Source organism: Globicephala melas, chromosome 8, assembly GCF_963455315.2.
Source record: "Globicephala melas chromosome 8, mGloMel1.2, whole genome shotgun sequence".
Classification (NCBI taxonomy): domain Eukaryota; kingdom Metazoa; phylum Chordata; class Mammalia; order Artiodactyla; family Delphinidae; genus Globicephala; species Globicephala melas.
The window spans coordinates 103,831,305-103,844,217 of NC_083321.1; the positions used below are offsets into that span (position 1 = coordinate 103,831,305).

At 43.2% G+C, this 12,913-nt stretch overlaps 1 long non-coding RNA gene across 7 annotated transcripts in view; it reads left to right on the forward strand.

Annotated features, from left to right (window-relative positions):
• The window catches only part of LOC115844392 (uncharacterized), a 61,272-nt gene that overhangs the window by 3,462 nt on the left and 44,897 nt on the right, over positions 1 to 12,913 (forward strand). For all 7 annotated transcript variants that reach the window (XR_009564994.2, XR_011377644.1, XR_009564993.1 and 4 more), the window contains exon 3: positions 5,456 to 5,667. This is a non-coding gene — a long non-coding RNA (uncharacterized lncRNA). The remainder of the gene's footprint in view (positions 1 to 5,455; positions 5,668 to 12,913) is intronic.

The following is a 12,913-nucleotide window of genomic DNA, read 5'->3' on the forward strand; positions in this document are numbered from 1 at the left end:
GTTCGAGCCCTTGTTTGGGAAGATCCCATAAGCTACAGAACAAATAAGCCTGTGTGCCACAACTACTGAGCCTGCACTCTAGAGCCCATGGGCCACAACTGAGCCCATGTGCCACAACTACTGAAGCCCATGAGCCTAGAGCCCGTGCTCTGCAAGAGAAGCCACTGCAGTGAAGAAACCCGTGCACCGCAAGGAAGAGTAGCCCCTGCTCCCTGCAACTAGAGAAAGCCCGCATGCGCAGCAAGGAAGACCCAACACAGACAAAAATAAATAATTAACATAATAATAATAATAAAATAAAGAGAAAAACCACAAGCCCAAATGGCGTCACTTTTGCTAAAGCCCATGGTACCAAACCTAGATTTAATACCTGACCTAATTGCAGTTTCGACCTTTACTGGGAATGTAATCTTAATCAGCCAGTTTGGAAGTTTCTGGTCAGCAATAATAATAATCTGTCACAGGGACCCTCTCCATTCCCCACCTCATCCCGCCCCAGGAAGAAGATGCAGTCTGCATGATGAAACCCTTGCTGTCACTTCCCCCCACAGAAGAAGGTGTCCTGGCCTAAAAATAATCCTTTCTATTCTTTTATTAAACATCCCTTGCCCCCCACTTCTTCCTATAAAACCTCCCATTTTGTACAGCCCCTCAGAGCACACTTCTCATTGCTAGATGGGATGCTACCTGATTCAGGAATCGAATAAACTGAATTAGATCTTCAAATTTACTGAGATGAATTTTGTTTTTTTAACAAAATACATGAACATTATGAGATATAATTTACATACCATGCAATGCACCCATTTAAAGTGTTACAGTTCAGTGTTTTTTAGTATATGCAGAGTTGTGCAGTCATCACCACAGTCAATTTTTGAACATTCTCGTAACCCCAAGAAGAAACTCTTGCCATTAGCAGTCACTCTCCCTTCCTCCCCAGCTCCTCAGCCCTAGGCAACCACTAATCTGTATACTTTCTGCTTCTACAGATTTGCCCATTCTGGACGTTTCATATAAATGGAATTCAGCTCTCTTTCTGACAACCACTCATTCAAGGCCTCCTCCCCTGTTTCCCCTGACTGTGTTAGATCCCATGGTATAGATTCTTAGAGCTCCCTGCATTTCTCCAACACTCTTCTAATTACCACTGTAGTTCCCTCTTATCATTCACCACTTTAATCCCAGAGCCTAGCACAGTGTCTAGCCCATAATAGGTATTTGATAAATGTTTAAGGAATGAATCATGATTAATGAAATAAATGAATATGGGGGCCAATTTTATCAGTTAGTAGAATGGCAACTTCCCAAGACCTGTGATGTCAGGGAAGAAGCTTGTGCTTCAGTAGACTTACCCATTCTTCTCCAAGATGCCAGAATATCCACAATTAAAGTCCATCCTTTTTTTTTTTTTTTTTTTTTGCTGTACGCAGGCCTCTCACTGTCGTAGCCTCTCCCTGCCTCTCCACAGGCTCCAGACGCGCAGACTCAGTGGCCATGGCTCACGGGCCCAGCCGCTCCGAGGCATGTGGGATCTTCCCGGACCGGGGCACGAACCCATGTCCCCTGCATCAGCAGGCGGACTCTCAACCACTGCGCCACCAGGGAAGCCCCAAGTCCATCCTTTAAAAAAAAGTCCATCCTTTCGATTTTTTTTTTTTTAATGTTTGTAGCAGATTTATTCATAATTGTCAAATCTGGTCACAACATCCTTTTGATTTTTGAAGACTCGTTAGATCTTTAAGATGCAACTATTGAAATACAGCTCATCTTCAGATGGGGAATTGGTGGTTTAATTTTTTTTTTTAATTCAAGGAAGAAGGCGATGCTTTGGTCTCAGTGATTTGATCTTAATGCTTTTGTTTGCTCGCAGCCCACCTCGCCTCCCACCACAACACTATTTTTCTTCCTCTTCACAGGATTCACAGCCAGACTTCTCAAACCTAAATATTATCCGCACTCACTGTTCTTTGCTCTTGCTTCTCCTTCTTTACTTCTCATCCCCTCTAATTTGATCTTCCCTTGACTCTACCTTCTTACTGTCACCAATTGTTTCTATGTTGCTAATCCAGAGGATATTTATTTGCACTCTCATCTTACTGGATTTTTTTGGGGGAGGGGGTGCCACACAGCTTGTGGAATCTTAGTTCCCCGATCAGGGATTGAACCCGGGCCCACGGCAGTGAAAGCGCCCGAGTCCTAACCACCAGACCGCAAGTGAATTCCCCATCTCACTGGACTTTTGAGCAGCATTTGGACTTGTTGAGTACTCGATCAAACTTGAAACACTCCCTCCCTTGTCTTTGCTGACATTCTCAATGTGCATGCAGGGTTGAGAACTAGTGTTTATACTATCTTCCGGGACTAGTGAGCCTCAAAAATGTGGTCTCCAGACCGCAGCATTAGCGTCACCTGTCAAATTGTTAGAAATGTGAATTCTTAAGTCATATCTAGACCTACTGATTCAGAAACTCTGAGGTAGTGGCCCAGCGATCTGTGTTTAAATGAACTCTCCAGGTAATTCAGACCCTTGCTCAAGTTTAAGAACTGGTGCCCAGGCAGACCTGTCTAAACTCTGTGAGCCATTCTTTTTTTTTTAATGCACTTTTTTTTAAGAGAGACTAATATTTATTTATTTATTTATTTTTTGCGGTATGCGGGCCTCTCACTGCTGTGGCCTCTCCCGCCGCGGAGCACAGGCTCTGGACGTGCAGGCTCAGCGGCCATGGCTCACGGGCCCAGCCGCTCCGTGGCATGTGGGATCTTCCCGGACTGGTGCACAAACCTGCGTCCCCTGCATCGGCAGGCAGACTCTCAACCACTGCGCCACCAGGGAAGCCCTTAATGCACTTTTTAAAAAATTTATTTATTTTTATTTTTGGCTGCATCGGGTGTTAGTTATGGCACATGGGCTGCTCTCTAGTTGGGGCGTGTGGGTTTTCTCTCTCTAGTTGTGGCACGTGGGCTCAGTAGTTGTGGCACGTGGGCTTAGTTGCCCTGCAGTATGTGGAATCTTATATCCCCAAGCAGGGATCGAGCCCACATCTCCTGCATTGGAAGGCAGATTCTTTACCACTGGACCACCCAAGCCATTGATTCTTAAATGCACACTGCTAGCCCATATCTCTCTGCCCAGCTCCAGATGTGCCTGTCTAACTGCCTACTAGTTCCACTTTGCTTGGTTGTCTCAGAAATACCTCAGACTCAACATGTCCAAGGTAGACGAGTGGCCTTCTTCTATAGACAGTGTTCTCGCTCACTGTTTTCTGATCACCGAAGGGTACCATTTTAGAACCAGGCACAAAAATCAGAACCCAGGGTCATCTCTGACACCTCCCTCTCTCGATTTATTATTAAATTATGTCAATTTTGCTTTCCAAATTTCTTTTAATATAAACATCTTTTTTAAAATTAATTAATTTTATTTTTGGTTGCGTTGGGTCTTCGTTTCTGTGTGAGGGCTTTCTCTAGTTGTGGCAAGCAGGGGCCAGTCTTCATCGCGGTGCGCGGGCCTCTCCCTACCGCGGCCTCTCCTGTTGCGGAGCACAGGCTCCAGATGCGCAGGCTGAGTAGTTGTGGCTCACGGGCCTAGTTGCTCTGCGGCATGTGGGATCTTCCCAGACCGGGGCTCGAACCCGTGTCCCCTGCATTAGCAGGCAGACTCTCAACCAGTGCGCCACTAGGGAAGCCCCCTTCTTCTTTATTGTGGAGAATTTCAAACATATAAAATATAGAAAGGACAGTTAAAAATATATAAACATGTACCTAACACTCAAGCCCCCGAATCCAGTCAGTGGCCAACATTGCCTCGTCCATACCCCCTTCAATTTTTTTCCCCTTCCCATATTATTTTGAAGAAAAGTCCAGATATCATATGATTTTCTATGTAAATAGTCTGTATTTCTAAAAGAGTTCAAAAAAAAACTCCCAATGCCATAATCACAAATTTAAAATAACAATGATTTCTTAATGTCATAAAATATCCTGTTACTATACACATTTCCAATAGACTCATAAATGTTCCTTTTTTTTTTAAATCAAATGTTTCAGTGAGGAACTATACTGTGTTTGGTTGGTACATTTTTTTTCTTAATTAAAAAATAAATTTTTTTGGAGTATAGTTGATTTATAATGTTGTGTTAGTTTCAGGTGTACAGCAAAGTGAATCAGTTATACATGTACATATATCCACTCTTTTTTAGATTGTTTTTGGGTTGGTACATTTTTGAAAGTCCTCTGTATTTATTTTTTCTTTCTTTGTTTTCCCGTTTTTTGTTTTTGTTTTTTGGTTTTTTTGCCACGCCGCTAGGCGTGTGGGTTCTCAGTTCCCTGACCAGGGATTGAACCCGGGCCATGGTAGTGAAAGCCCAGAATTCTAATCACTAGGCCGCCAGGGAACTCCTAGTATTTTTTTTTTTTTAAATTTAAGGAAGTTAGTTGTTTGTCCTTTAGTTTTTGCCACAATCCAGATTTTGTGAGTTGCATCCCCACAGCATACTTTAATGTGTTACCTTGTCCTCTGTTATTTTCTATAAATTGGCAGTAAGATCTAGATGTATTATCAGATTCGTGTTTAATTTTTTGGCAGGATACCTTCCTAGGTGGTGGTGTATTTTTCCATTAGGAGACACACAGTGTGTGCTTGTCTCTCTTTTTGTAGTGTTAACAGCTGTTGGTGAATAATGCCTGCATCAATTCATTCATTAGGGGTTTTAAAATGGTGATATAATTCAGTCATTCTTCATTTAGAAGCTACAATATTTCTACAAGGGAAATCACCCCTCTTCAATTATTTGATTACCTGTTGGTATAGTTCATGTAAGAAAGCAGGATAAATGCTTGATTCTTTCCCTTTCACTATCTTTTAACCCTGTCGACTCTCATTTTCAACTGCCACCATCCTGATCCAAAATCCTTAACCTAACCTCCAAGATCTTGAACCTTTAGTGCCCTATTCATCTTGCAAGGTCCTGAATGATCTGGTCCCTGTCTGTTTCTCCAGCCTCATTTCCTGCTATTTTCCTCCTCCTTTTCTCACTATATCTAAGCCTCAAAAAGCTTTTGATGACCCCTCTACCTGGAAAGCTTTCTCCAATGTCCTCTTCCCTTACTAACTCTTACATTGCTTTCTTAAGGAAGGCTAGATTGGTGTTCCAGTTATAATCTCTTATACCACCTTCTACTTGTCCTTCATAGCAAGTCTTATAGCTTGTATTATTTCTGTGATTATTTGTTTAATATTTGCTTCCCCCACTAAACTATAAGATCAAAAAAGTCAGGGACCTTGTCTATTTTGGTACCATATTTTTTCCTAAGCTTAATTTAACGCTCGTAATATAGTATGTGTGCAAAAAATAAATGTTGAATAACATTGAATTGAAGTCAGATTTGGGAAAAATAAACATTTGTCTCGATTTGTAAAGAGTAAAGATAACTTAACATTTTTTTTTTTTTTCAGTACGTGGGCCTCTCACTGTTGTGGCCTCTCCCGTTGCGGAGCACAGGCTCCAGACGCAGGCTCAGCGGCCATGGCTCACGGGCCCAGCTGCTCCGCGGCATGTGGGATCTTCCCGGACCGGGGCACGAACCTGCGTCCCCTGCATCGGCAGGCGGACTCTCAACTACTGCGCCACCAGGGAAGCCCGATAACGAACATTTATTGAGAACAAGGTACTCTCCTAAGTTCTTCTAATATTCATTATAACCTTATGAAGTAGATATAATTACCTGTAATTGACAGGTAAGGAACTGAAGAGAGAGTAAGTTCACATAGATAGTAAATGTCAGAGTCAGGATTGAAATCTAAGCAATCTGGGGACTTCCCTGGTGGCGCAATGGTTAAGAATCTGCCTGCCAATGCAGGGGACGCAGGTTCGATTCCTGGTCTAGGAAGATCCCACATGCCGCGGAGCAACTAAGCCCGTTCACCACAACTACTGAGCCTGCACTCTAGAGCCCCAACTACTGAGTCTGTGAGCTGCAACTACTGAAGCCCATGCACCTAGAGCCCGTGCTCCGCAACATGAGAAGCCACCGCAATGAGAAGCCTGCACATGGCAATGAAGAGTAGCCCCTGCTCGCCGCAACTAGAGAAAGCCCACTTGCAGCAATGAAGACCCAACGCAGCCAAAAATAAATAAATAAATAAAAAAGAAATCTAAGCAATCTGGCTCTAGAACCCCAGATATAAGGTTAAAACCCTAGTATACTGCAGTCTGTAAGAACAACAACACAAATGTCTACACTGGAGAGGAACTGACCTCAATTCTTTGAGCCCTAAATTCAAAAATTCCAGAGAAGGGGCTTATTAGCTTAGGTCAGGTACTCATCCCTAAACCAACCAACCAAAATCAACGTGATGGGCATCATTAAGAACATGCAGCTTCTATGCCAGATATGTGGATGCAAAGGGGCAATTTCCAGAAGAAGGGGGAATGCCAGGCAGGCAACCTCATAGAGGGCACACACACATTTCTTCCCACACATCCAGTATCATAAATTCCCTTGTCCAACATAATGCACTTTTCCCACATAGAACAACAGATACCTTGCCTCCTCAGTGAGAAGCTATTCAAAGACATAGCTAGCTACCACATCCGTCTCTGATTCCCAGCACCTCTGTGTGACCATGTCTGCATATGATTGCACACGGTTTTGCAACCTATCGGCTAAATGACAAACTTAATCACTCTCAAAACAGTAGAGTCACAATCGTTTGCAAAGATTCTAAAGTCAGCTCCTGATGCTGAATTTACCTTGGGCCAGTGATAACCTCCAAGACCCATATTAGGCAAAGTTATCCCAGAGGCCACAGAGGAGAAAAGTGCATAGACCAAACTAAGAAGCTCAAATCTCACAGTTTATCAATAAATTTTAAAACACATAGTGAGAAGTAAGGGGAAAGGTGGGGTATGTGAACACACATTGGATAAGCTACAAGCACAGTGGAAGAACCATACTACCTGAGTCTGGATTATACAGTGTTCATATTCCCATTTTTTCCCTGTTGTGTTAGCTTTCCTCTCTGGTGGTGGGGCTTTATGGGAATCAGAGTTGCGTCTGAGCAAGGGGATCCCATAGACTGAAGGTACATAGGGCCATCATACACACTTGTTTATTGGAATGATGCAGGGGCAAGTATACCTGGCAAATACTTGTATCTCATCAATTACCCTGATGAGTAGCTGTGTTTTTTTTTTAAAAGTAATTTTATTTAATTAATTAATTTATTTACTTTTTGGCTGTGTTGGATTTTCGTTGCTGTGAGCGGGCTTTCTCTCTAGTTGCAGCGAGCGGGGGCCACTCTTCGTTGCGGTGCGCCGGCTTCTCATTGCGGTGGCTTCTCTTGTTGCAGAGCACAGGCTCTGGGCGCGCAAGCTTCAGTAATTGCAGCACGCAGGCTCACTAGTTGTGGCGCACAGGCTTAGTTGCTCTGCCGCATGTGGGATCTTCCCAGAACAGGAATCGAACCTGTGTCCCCTGCGTTGGCAGGCAGACTCTTAACCACTGCGCCACCAGGGAAGTCCAGTAGCTGTGGTTTCACCTACACTTCTCGGGCAGAGGACAAGTGGGGTCAGCAGGGCATCATCGATGGGTGGCTCATAAACATTGGATGCTTGGTGTATCTCACGTGTATTTAGTGAATCAGGAATATTTGGTATGTCTTGGTCCTTCCTTCCCTGTCTATCTAGTTCAGAACATGTATGCTCTACTTATTTTTATCTCTCCAGCATTCCTCGCATGCCATTGGCTTCTGTACTCGGTTTCATCTAGCTGCCTTGTTTTTTTGTCTTCTTTTCTATAGTAAACATGGAAAATAACTAAATTATACAACAAACACGTTACAAATATTAAAAATCAGGTGTAGAAATTACCTTGGAAGATCTCTTAAATCACCCATAGAGCACAATATGTTGTACTTATGAGCCACTTTGGAGGCTGACATGCCACCTCTCACTATGTCTGACCCAGTGGGTCTTCCCTCCAGTGTGAGGACAGATTGCTCACTCCTCTGTTGAGTACCAGAGAAGGTTGTGGGCTCGTTTAGTGACTCGCACTCAGACTGCTGGGTGTCCACGAAACTGAGACCAGAAACTGAGTCCAACCAAGCAAACGACAGATTCCCGTCTCCCACCTCCTGCTTACTCTGAGCATCCACTCGCTGGATGAAACAATCAATGAAATATTGCCCAGTTGTGGGAATAAAAAACCAGACTTCCCACAGTAGCCATCTAGATGGGGGAAAAGAAGTTCCCAACTCCCTTAGGCGTGTTTTTAACACTGGCTGATAATCGTGCTCTATTTTCCTAGTCAGTTCACTCTTTTGCTTTCCTACAGGACTATTTCCTAACGTCTCCTCTCCTGTCAAACCTCTAATAACTCTTCTTTACTGTCACTCACAGTTGATGACCCATAACATGAATGACCACAAATGTAGTGGCTGAGATCAACACAAATATATTGTCTTATAGTTCTATGGGTCAAAACGTCGACACAGGACTCACTGGGCTAAAATCAAGGTGTAGGCAAGGCTGTGTCCCTTTCTGGAAGCTCAAGGGGGGAACCCATTTCCTTGCTTTTTCGGGCTCTAGAGGCCACCTGCATTCCTTGGCTCATGGTCTCCTGTCTGTAAAGTCAGCAACTCTCTGACCCTATATCAATTGGCACATGTTGCTCTGATGCAATCTTCTGTTTCCCTCTTCCAGTTTTGTTTGTTTGATTTTAGTAACAGCTTTACTGAAGATCTAATTCACATACTATACAATTCACCCATTTAAAGTGTACAATTCAGTCATCTTTAGTATATTCACAGAATTGTGCACCTTTCACCACTACCAGTTACAGAACAGTTTTCATCGTCCCCCAGAGAAACCCTGTGCCTTTAGCAGTCACCCTGTATTCTCCCCAGCCCCAAACCCTGGCAACCGCTAACTTACTCTCCGTCTCTATGGATTTGCCTATTCCGGACATTTCATCTAAGTGGAATCATACAGTACATGCTCGTTTGTGCCTGTCTTCTCTCACTTAGCGTGTTGTACTATGTGGCCGTATTTCATTCCCCTCTTCCACTTTTAAGGACTCACGTGATTAGATTGGGCCTGCCCAGATAATCCAGCATAATCTTCCCATCTCAAGGTTCTTACCGTGAATCACATCTGCAAATTCCCTTTGAACATGTAAGTTAATATTCACAGGTTCCAGGGATTAGGATGTGACAACTTTGGGGGGCCATTACTCTGTCTACCACAGTGACCATCCTTTCTATATCAGAAAGGAAAGAAAAGCAGTCAGAAGAGAATTTTGACAGACTCTTTATCACCACATCTACCCACCCATCCCCACTGTGTGGATCCAGGGACTCTGCCTTCCTTCCTGTGGGGTGGTTGAAACTCTCTTGCTCCCAGCATTTCCTTTATTTTGTTTCGTGGTTTTGTTCCCCCCACCCCCGCCCACATCTTGCGGCATGTGGGATCTTAGTTCCCCAACCAGGGATGGAACCCGTACTCCCTGCAGTGGAAGTGCAGAGTCTTAACCACTGGACCGCCAGGGAAGTCCCAGCCCTTCCTTCAGAGACTGCCCCTTCCTCTGCTGCCAGCAAGGCCTCCCTGCCACCTGGCACCAAGCCATGTCCTCTTGCTAACTCAGTAACACCACTGGAGCGATCTCCCTGCTCTCTGCATTATCACTTCGCCCCTTCTCCAGGATCATTACAACTGGCATCAAAGCAACTTGTAATTTCTCCCTTCTTAAATTCTTTCTTGACCTCTTCCTTCTCCTTCTACTGCCCCATTTCTTTGCTCCCTTTTACAGCAAAACTTCCTGAAAGATTCGTCTGCCTTGTTTCCAATTCTTTCCCTTTAAAATTTTTTTTGTTGTTGCATGGTTAAATGTACATAATATAAAATTTGCCATTTTATCTGTTTTTAAGCATACAGATCAGTGGCACTAAGAACATTCACACTGTTGTGCAATCATGACCACGTCAAGAACTGTCCAGAACTTTTAAATCATCCCAAACAGAAACTCTGTACACATTAAACGATAACTCCCAGTACCTCACCCCAGCCTCTGGTAACCACCATTTGCTTTTTGTTTCTATGAATTTGAGCATTCTAAATGCCTCGTATAAGTGGAATCCTGCAGTATTTGTTCTTTTTTGTCTAGTTTATTTCACTTAGTATAAGTTTTTAAGGTTCATCCAGCTTGTAGTACGTATCAGAATTTCCTTCCTATTCCATTGTATGTATGTATGTACCACATTGTGTTTATCCATTCATCCACTGATGGACATCTGGGCTGTTAACACCTTTTGGCTAGTGTGAATAATGCTATTATGAACATTGACGTACAAGTATCTATTTGAGCTAGCTCTCTTAAATCCACTCCAGTTAGGCTTCTGCTCTCACTGCTCCACCCAGACAGCATTTGTCCAGGTAACGGATCACCTCTGGATTGCTGTAGCCAACGGTCAATGCTCCATCCTCGCCTCACTTAGTGTCATCTGGCTGAGTTGATCATTGCCTCTTTGGGATGCTCTTCACTTGACATCTGGGACACACCACCACACGCTCCCAGCTCTCCTCCCACCTCTCTAGGCACCCTGTCTTAGTCTCCTTTGCTAATCGTCCTTACTGTCTCCTCCTCAGTCCTTGGACCTACTCTGTTTGCAGAGTAGGTTTGCACTCACTCCCTTGGTGGGTGATATCACCCTGTCTCATGGCTTTAAATATGCTGACAACTTCCAAATGTATATCTCCAGCCTGGGCTTCTCCCTCGAATGTCAAACTCCAGTAATCTACCTGACATCGCTGTTTGAAAATCAAGTGGGCATCTTTGATTTAACGTGCCCTACACTAAATTCCTCATCATCCTTATCCTACCCGCCCAAACCCAATCCCCTCAGTACTTCTTCATTAATTCGTTGGATCTTTATCTTTCTAGTCGCTTAGGCAAAAAATCTGGGAATCATCCTTGATTCCTCTCTTTTGCTCCCACTCCACATTCAGTGCATTAACAAACACTACTGGCACTTTCTTCAAAATATATACAGAATTTGACCATTTCTCACGACTTTCAGTGCTACTACCTTGATAGGACTTACCAGCATCTCTTGCCTGTATTATTTCCGTAACCTCCTAACTAGTTTCCCTGAGTCTGCTCTTACATCTCTTCAGCCAGTTGTCAACATAGCAGCGGAGAGGTGCCATTAAAATATTAACATCTCGAGTCATCCCTCTACTCAGAATCCTCCAAAGGCTTTCCATCTAACTCAAAGTGAAATTCAATGTCCTGGTAATGGTTTACAAGACCCTACACAATCTCACCCCTCCTTAGTTCTGTGACCTTACTTCCCACAGTGCTCTATTCACTCACCTCTCTTTAGCCAACCTGGCATCATTGCTTTTCTCAAACACACCAGGCATGTCTCTACCCGTACTTTCTATTTCCTCATTCCTTCACTGCCTTTATTAAGATGCCACCTTTTCAGTGAGAACTTTCCTGATAACCCTATCTAAAATTGTAATCCTGCCAGCAGTTTACTTTTCTTCATTACACTGAAAACTTTCTAAGATACAATGTAATTTACTTATTTTATTTTATTGTTTTCTTTTCTGCCAGTAGAATGTAAATTATATAGGGGAGGGATTTTTGTTTCTTTTTTGTTTCTTTTGTTCATTGATGTATACACAGGACGTAAAACACTGCCTGGCACACAACATGTACTCAAAAAAGAAATGAAAAACCATATTTGATACAAGGCTCTCATGAGGGCAGTAAGTTGATGGTGAAGGCATCTGATACTCTCAACGTTTTCATCTAGATAGGAAGCAAAGTTACCTGCTGGGTCAGAGTTGTGGTGCATGGCTTGAAGAGAATGTTGCAGATTTGCAAGAGCACTTGTGGGAAATAGGAAAGGCCTCACAAACGAGGTCCCCAAGCCCCACAGAGGGTCTTGCTGAGGGTGAAAATCTGGAGATTTTCTCCAGAATCTAATAATAACTACATGTATTGAAAGTGTCAGGAGTTGTGCTGAGTGCTTTGCCTTTACTATTTTATTTTGTTCTTACAATAACTCTGAGATACATATTATTATTTACATTTTACTGGAGAAAAATGAAGCCTTAGAGAAGTTAAATAACTTGCCCAGGGTTACTTGGCTAGTGAATGGCAGAGCTGGGATTCAAATTTAGCTGTTTTACTCCAAAGTCCATGCTTGCACTGTGTTCATCATAGGCTTGCTATAAGAAAAGGGATTTTCAGATAGATCCAATCTTGAGTGTTTGCCACATGGGTGAGGCAGAATAAAAGAAGTCTACAGGTGGGTTGTAGGAAGTAGAATGGTTGAATGGTGTACTGTGGATTCCAGTCTGGTTAGGGTTGGCACCATAGCCATGAATGGAGTAAGGTTCCTGGACAAATGGAGAGATGAAGGGATTAGAGTTATTAATGAAGTAGCAATGTAAGGGGACTGCCAGTCTTAGCATCATGGCAGAATGAGCCAGTGAGGATCTCTGTTACCCCTTTCCACTGCACAGGCATAGAAATGATGTTCCTGGTGCCAAAAGTGAAAGAGGAGCTAAAATCTGGATCTGTAAACATGATTCATTGGTCAGGGAGATAGCAAAGCAGTGTATATACTTTAGAAACTAGGTACTGGGCTCACAACACCTGTATAAGGATAGGAGATAGAGCCTTAAGAGAGAACAAGGCAAGAAGCTGGAACTGAGATCCCTAAATCAAGCCAGGACTCTGATAAAATTACCCCCGGTATCTCAGTGAAAACTACAAACTTCCCAGGGGAGTAATAAGGAAATGTATTTCTGCCCCATGTTCAGATTTTGAATCTGAATTTTCCTTATTTTTATTAATGGGATTCCTGAAGAGGAGATATTAGTATAAAGGCTGGTCCTGGACA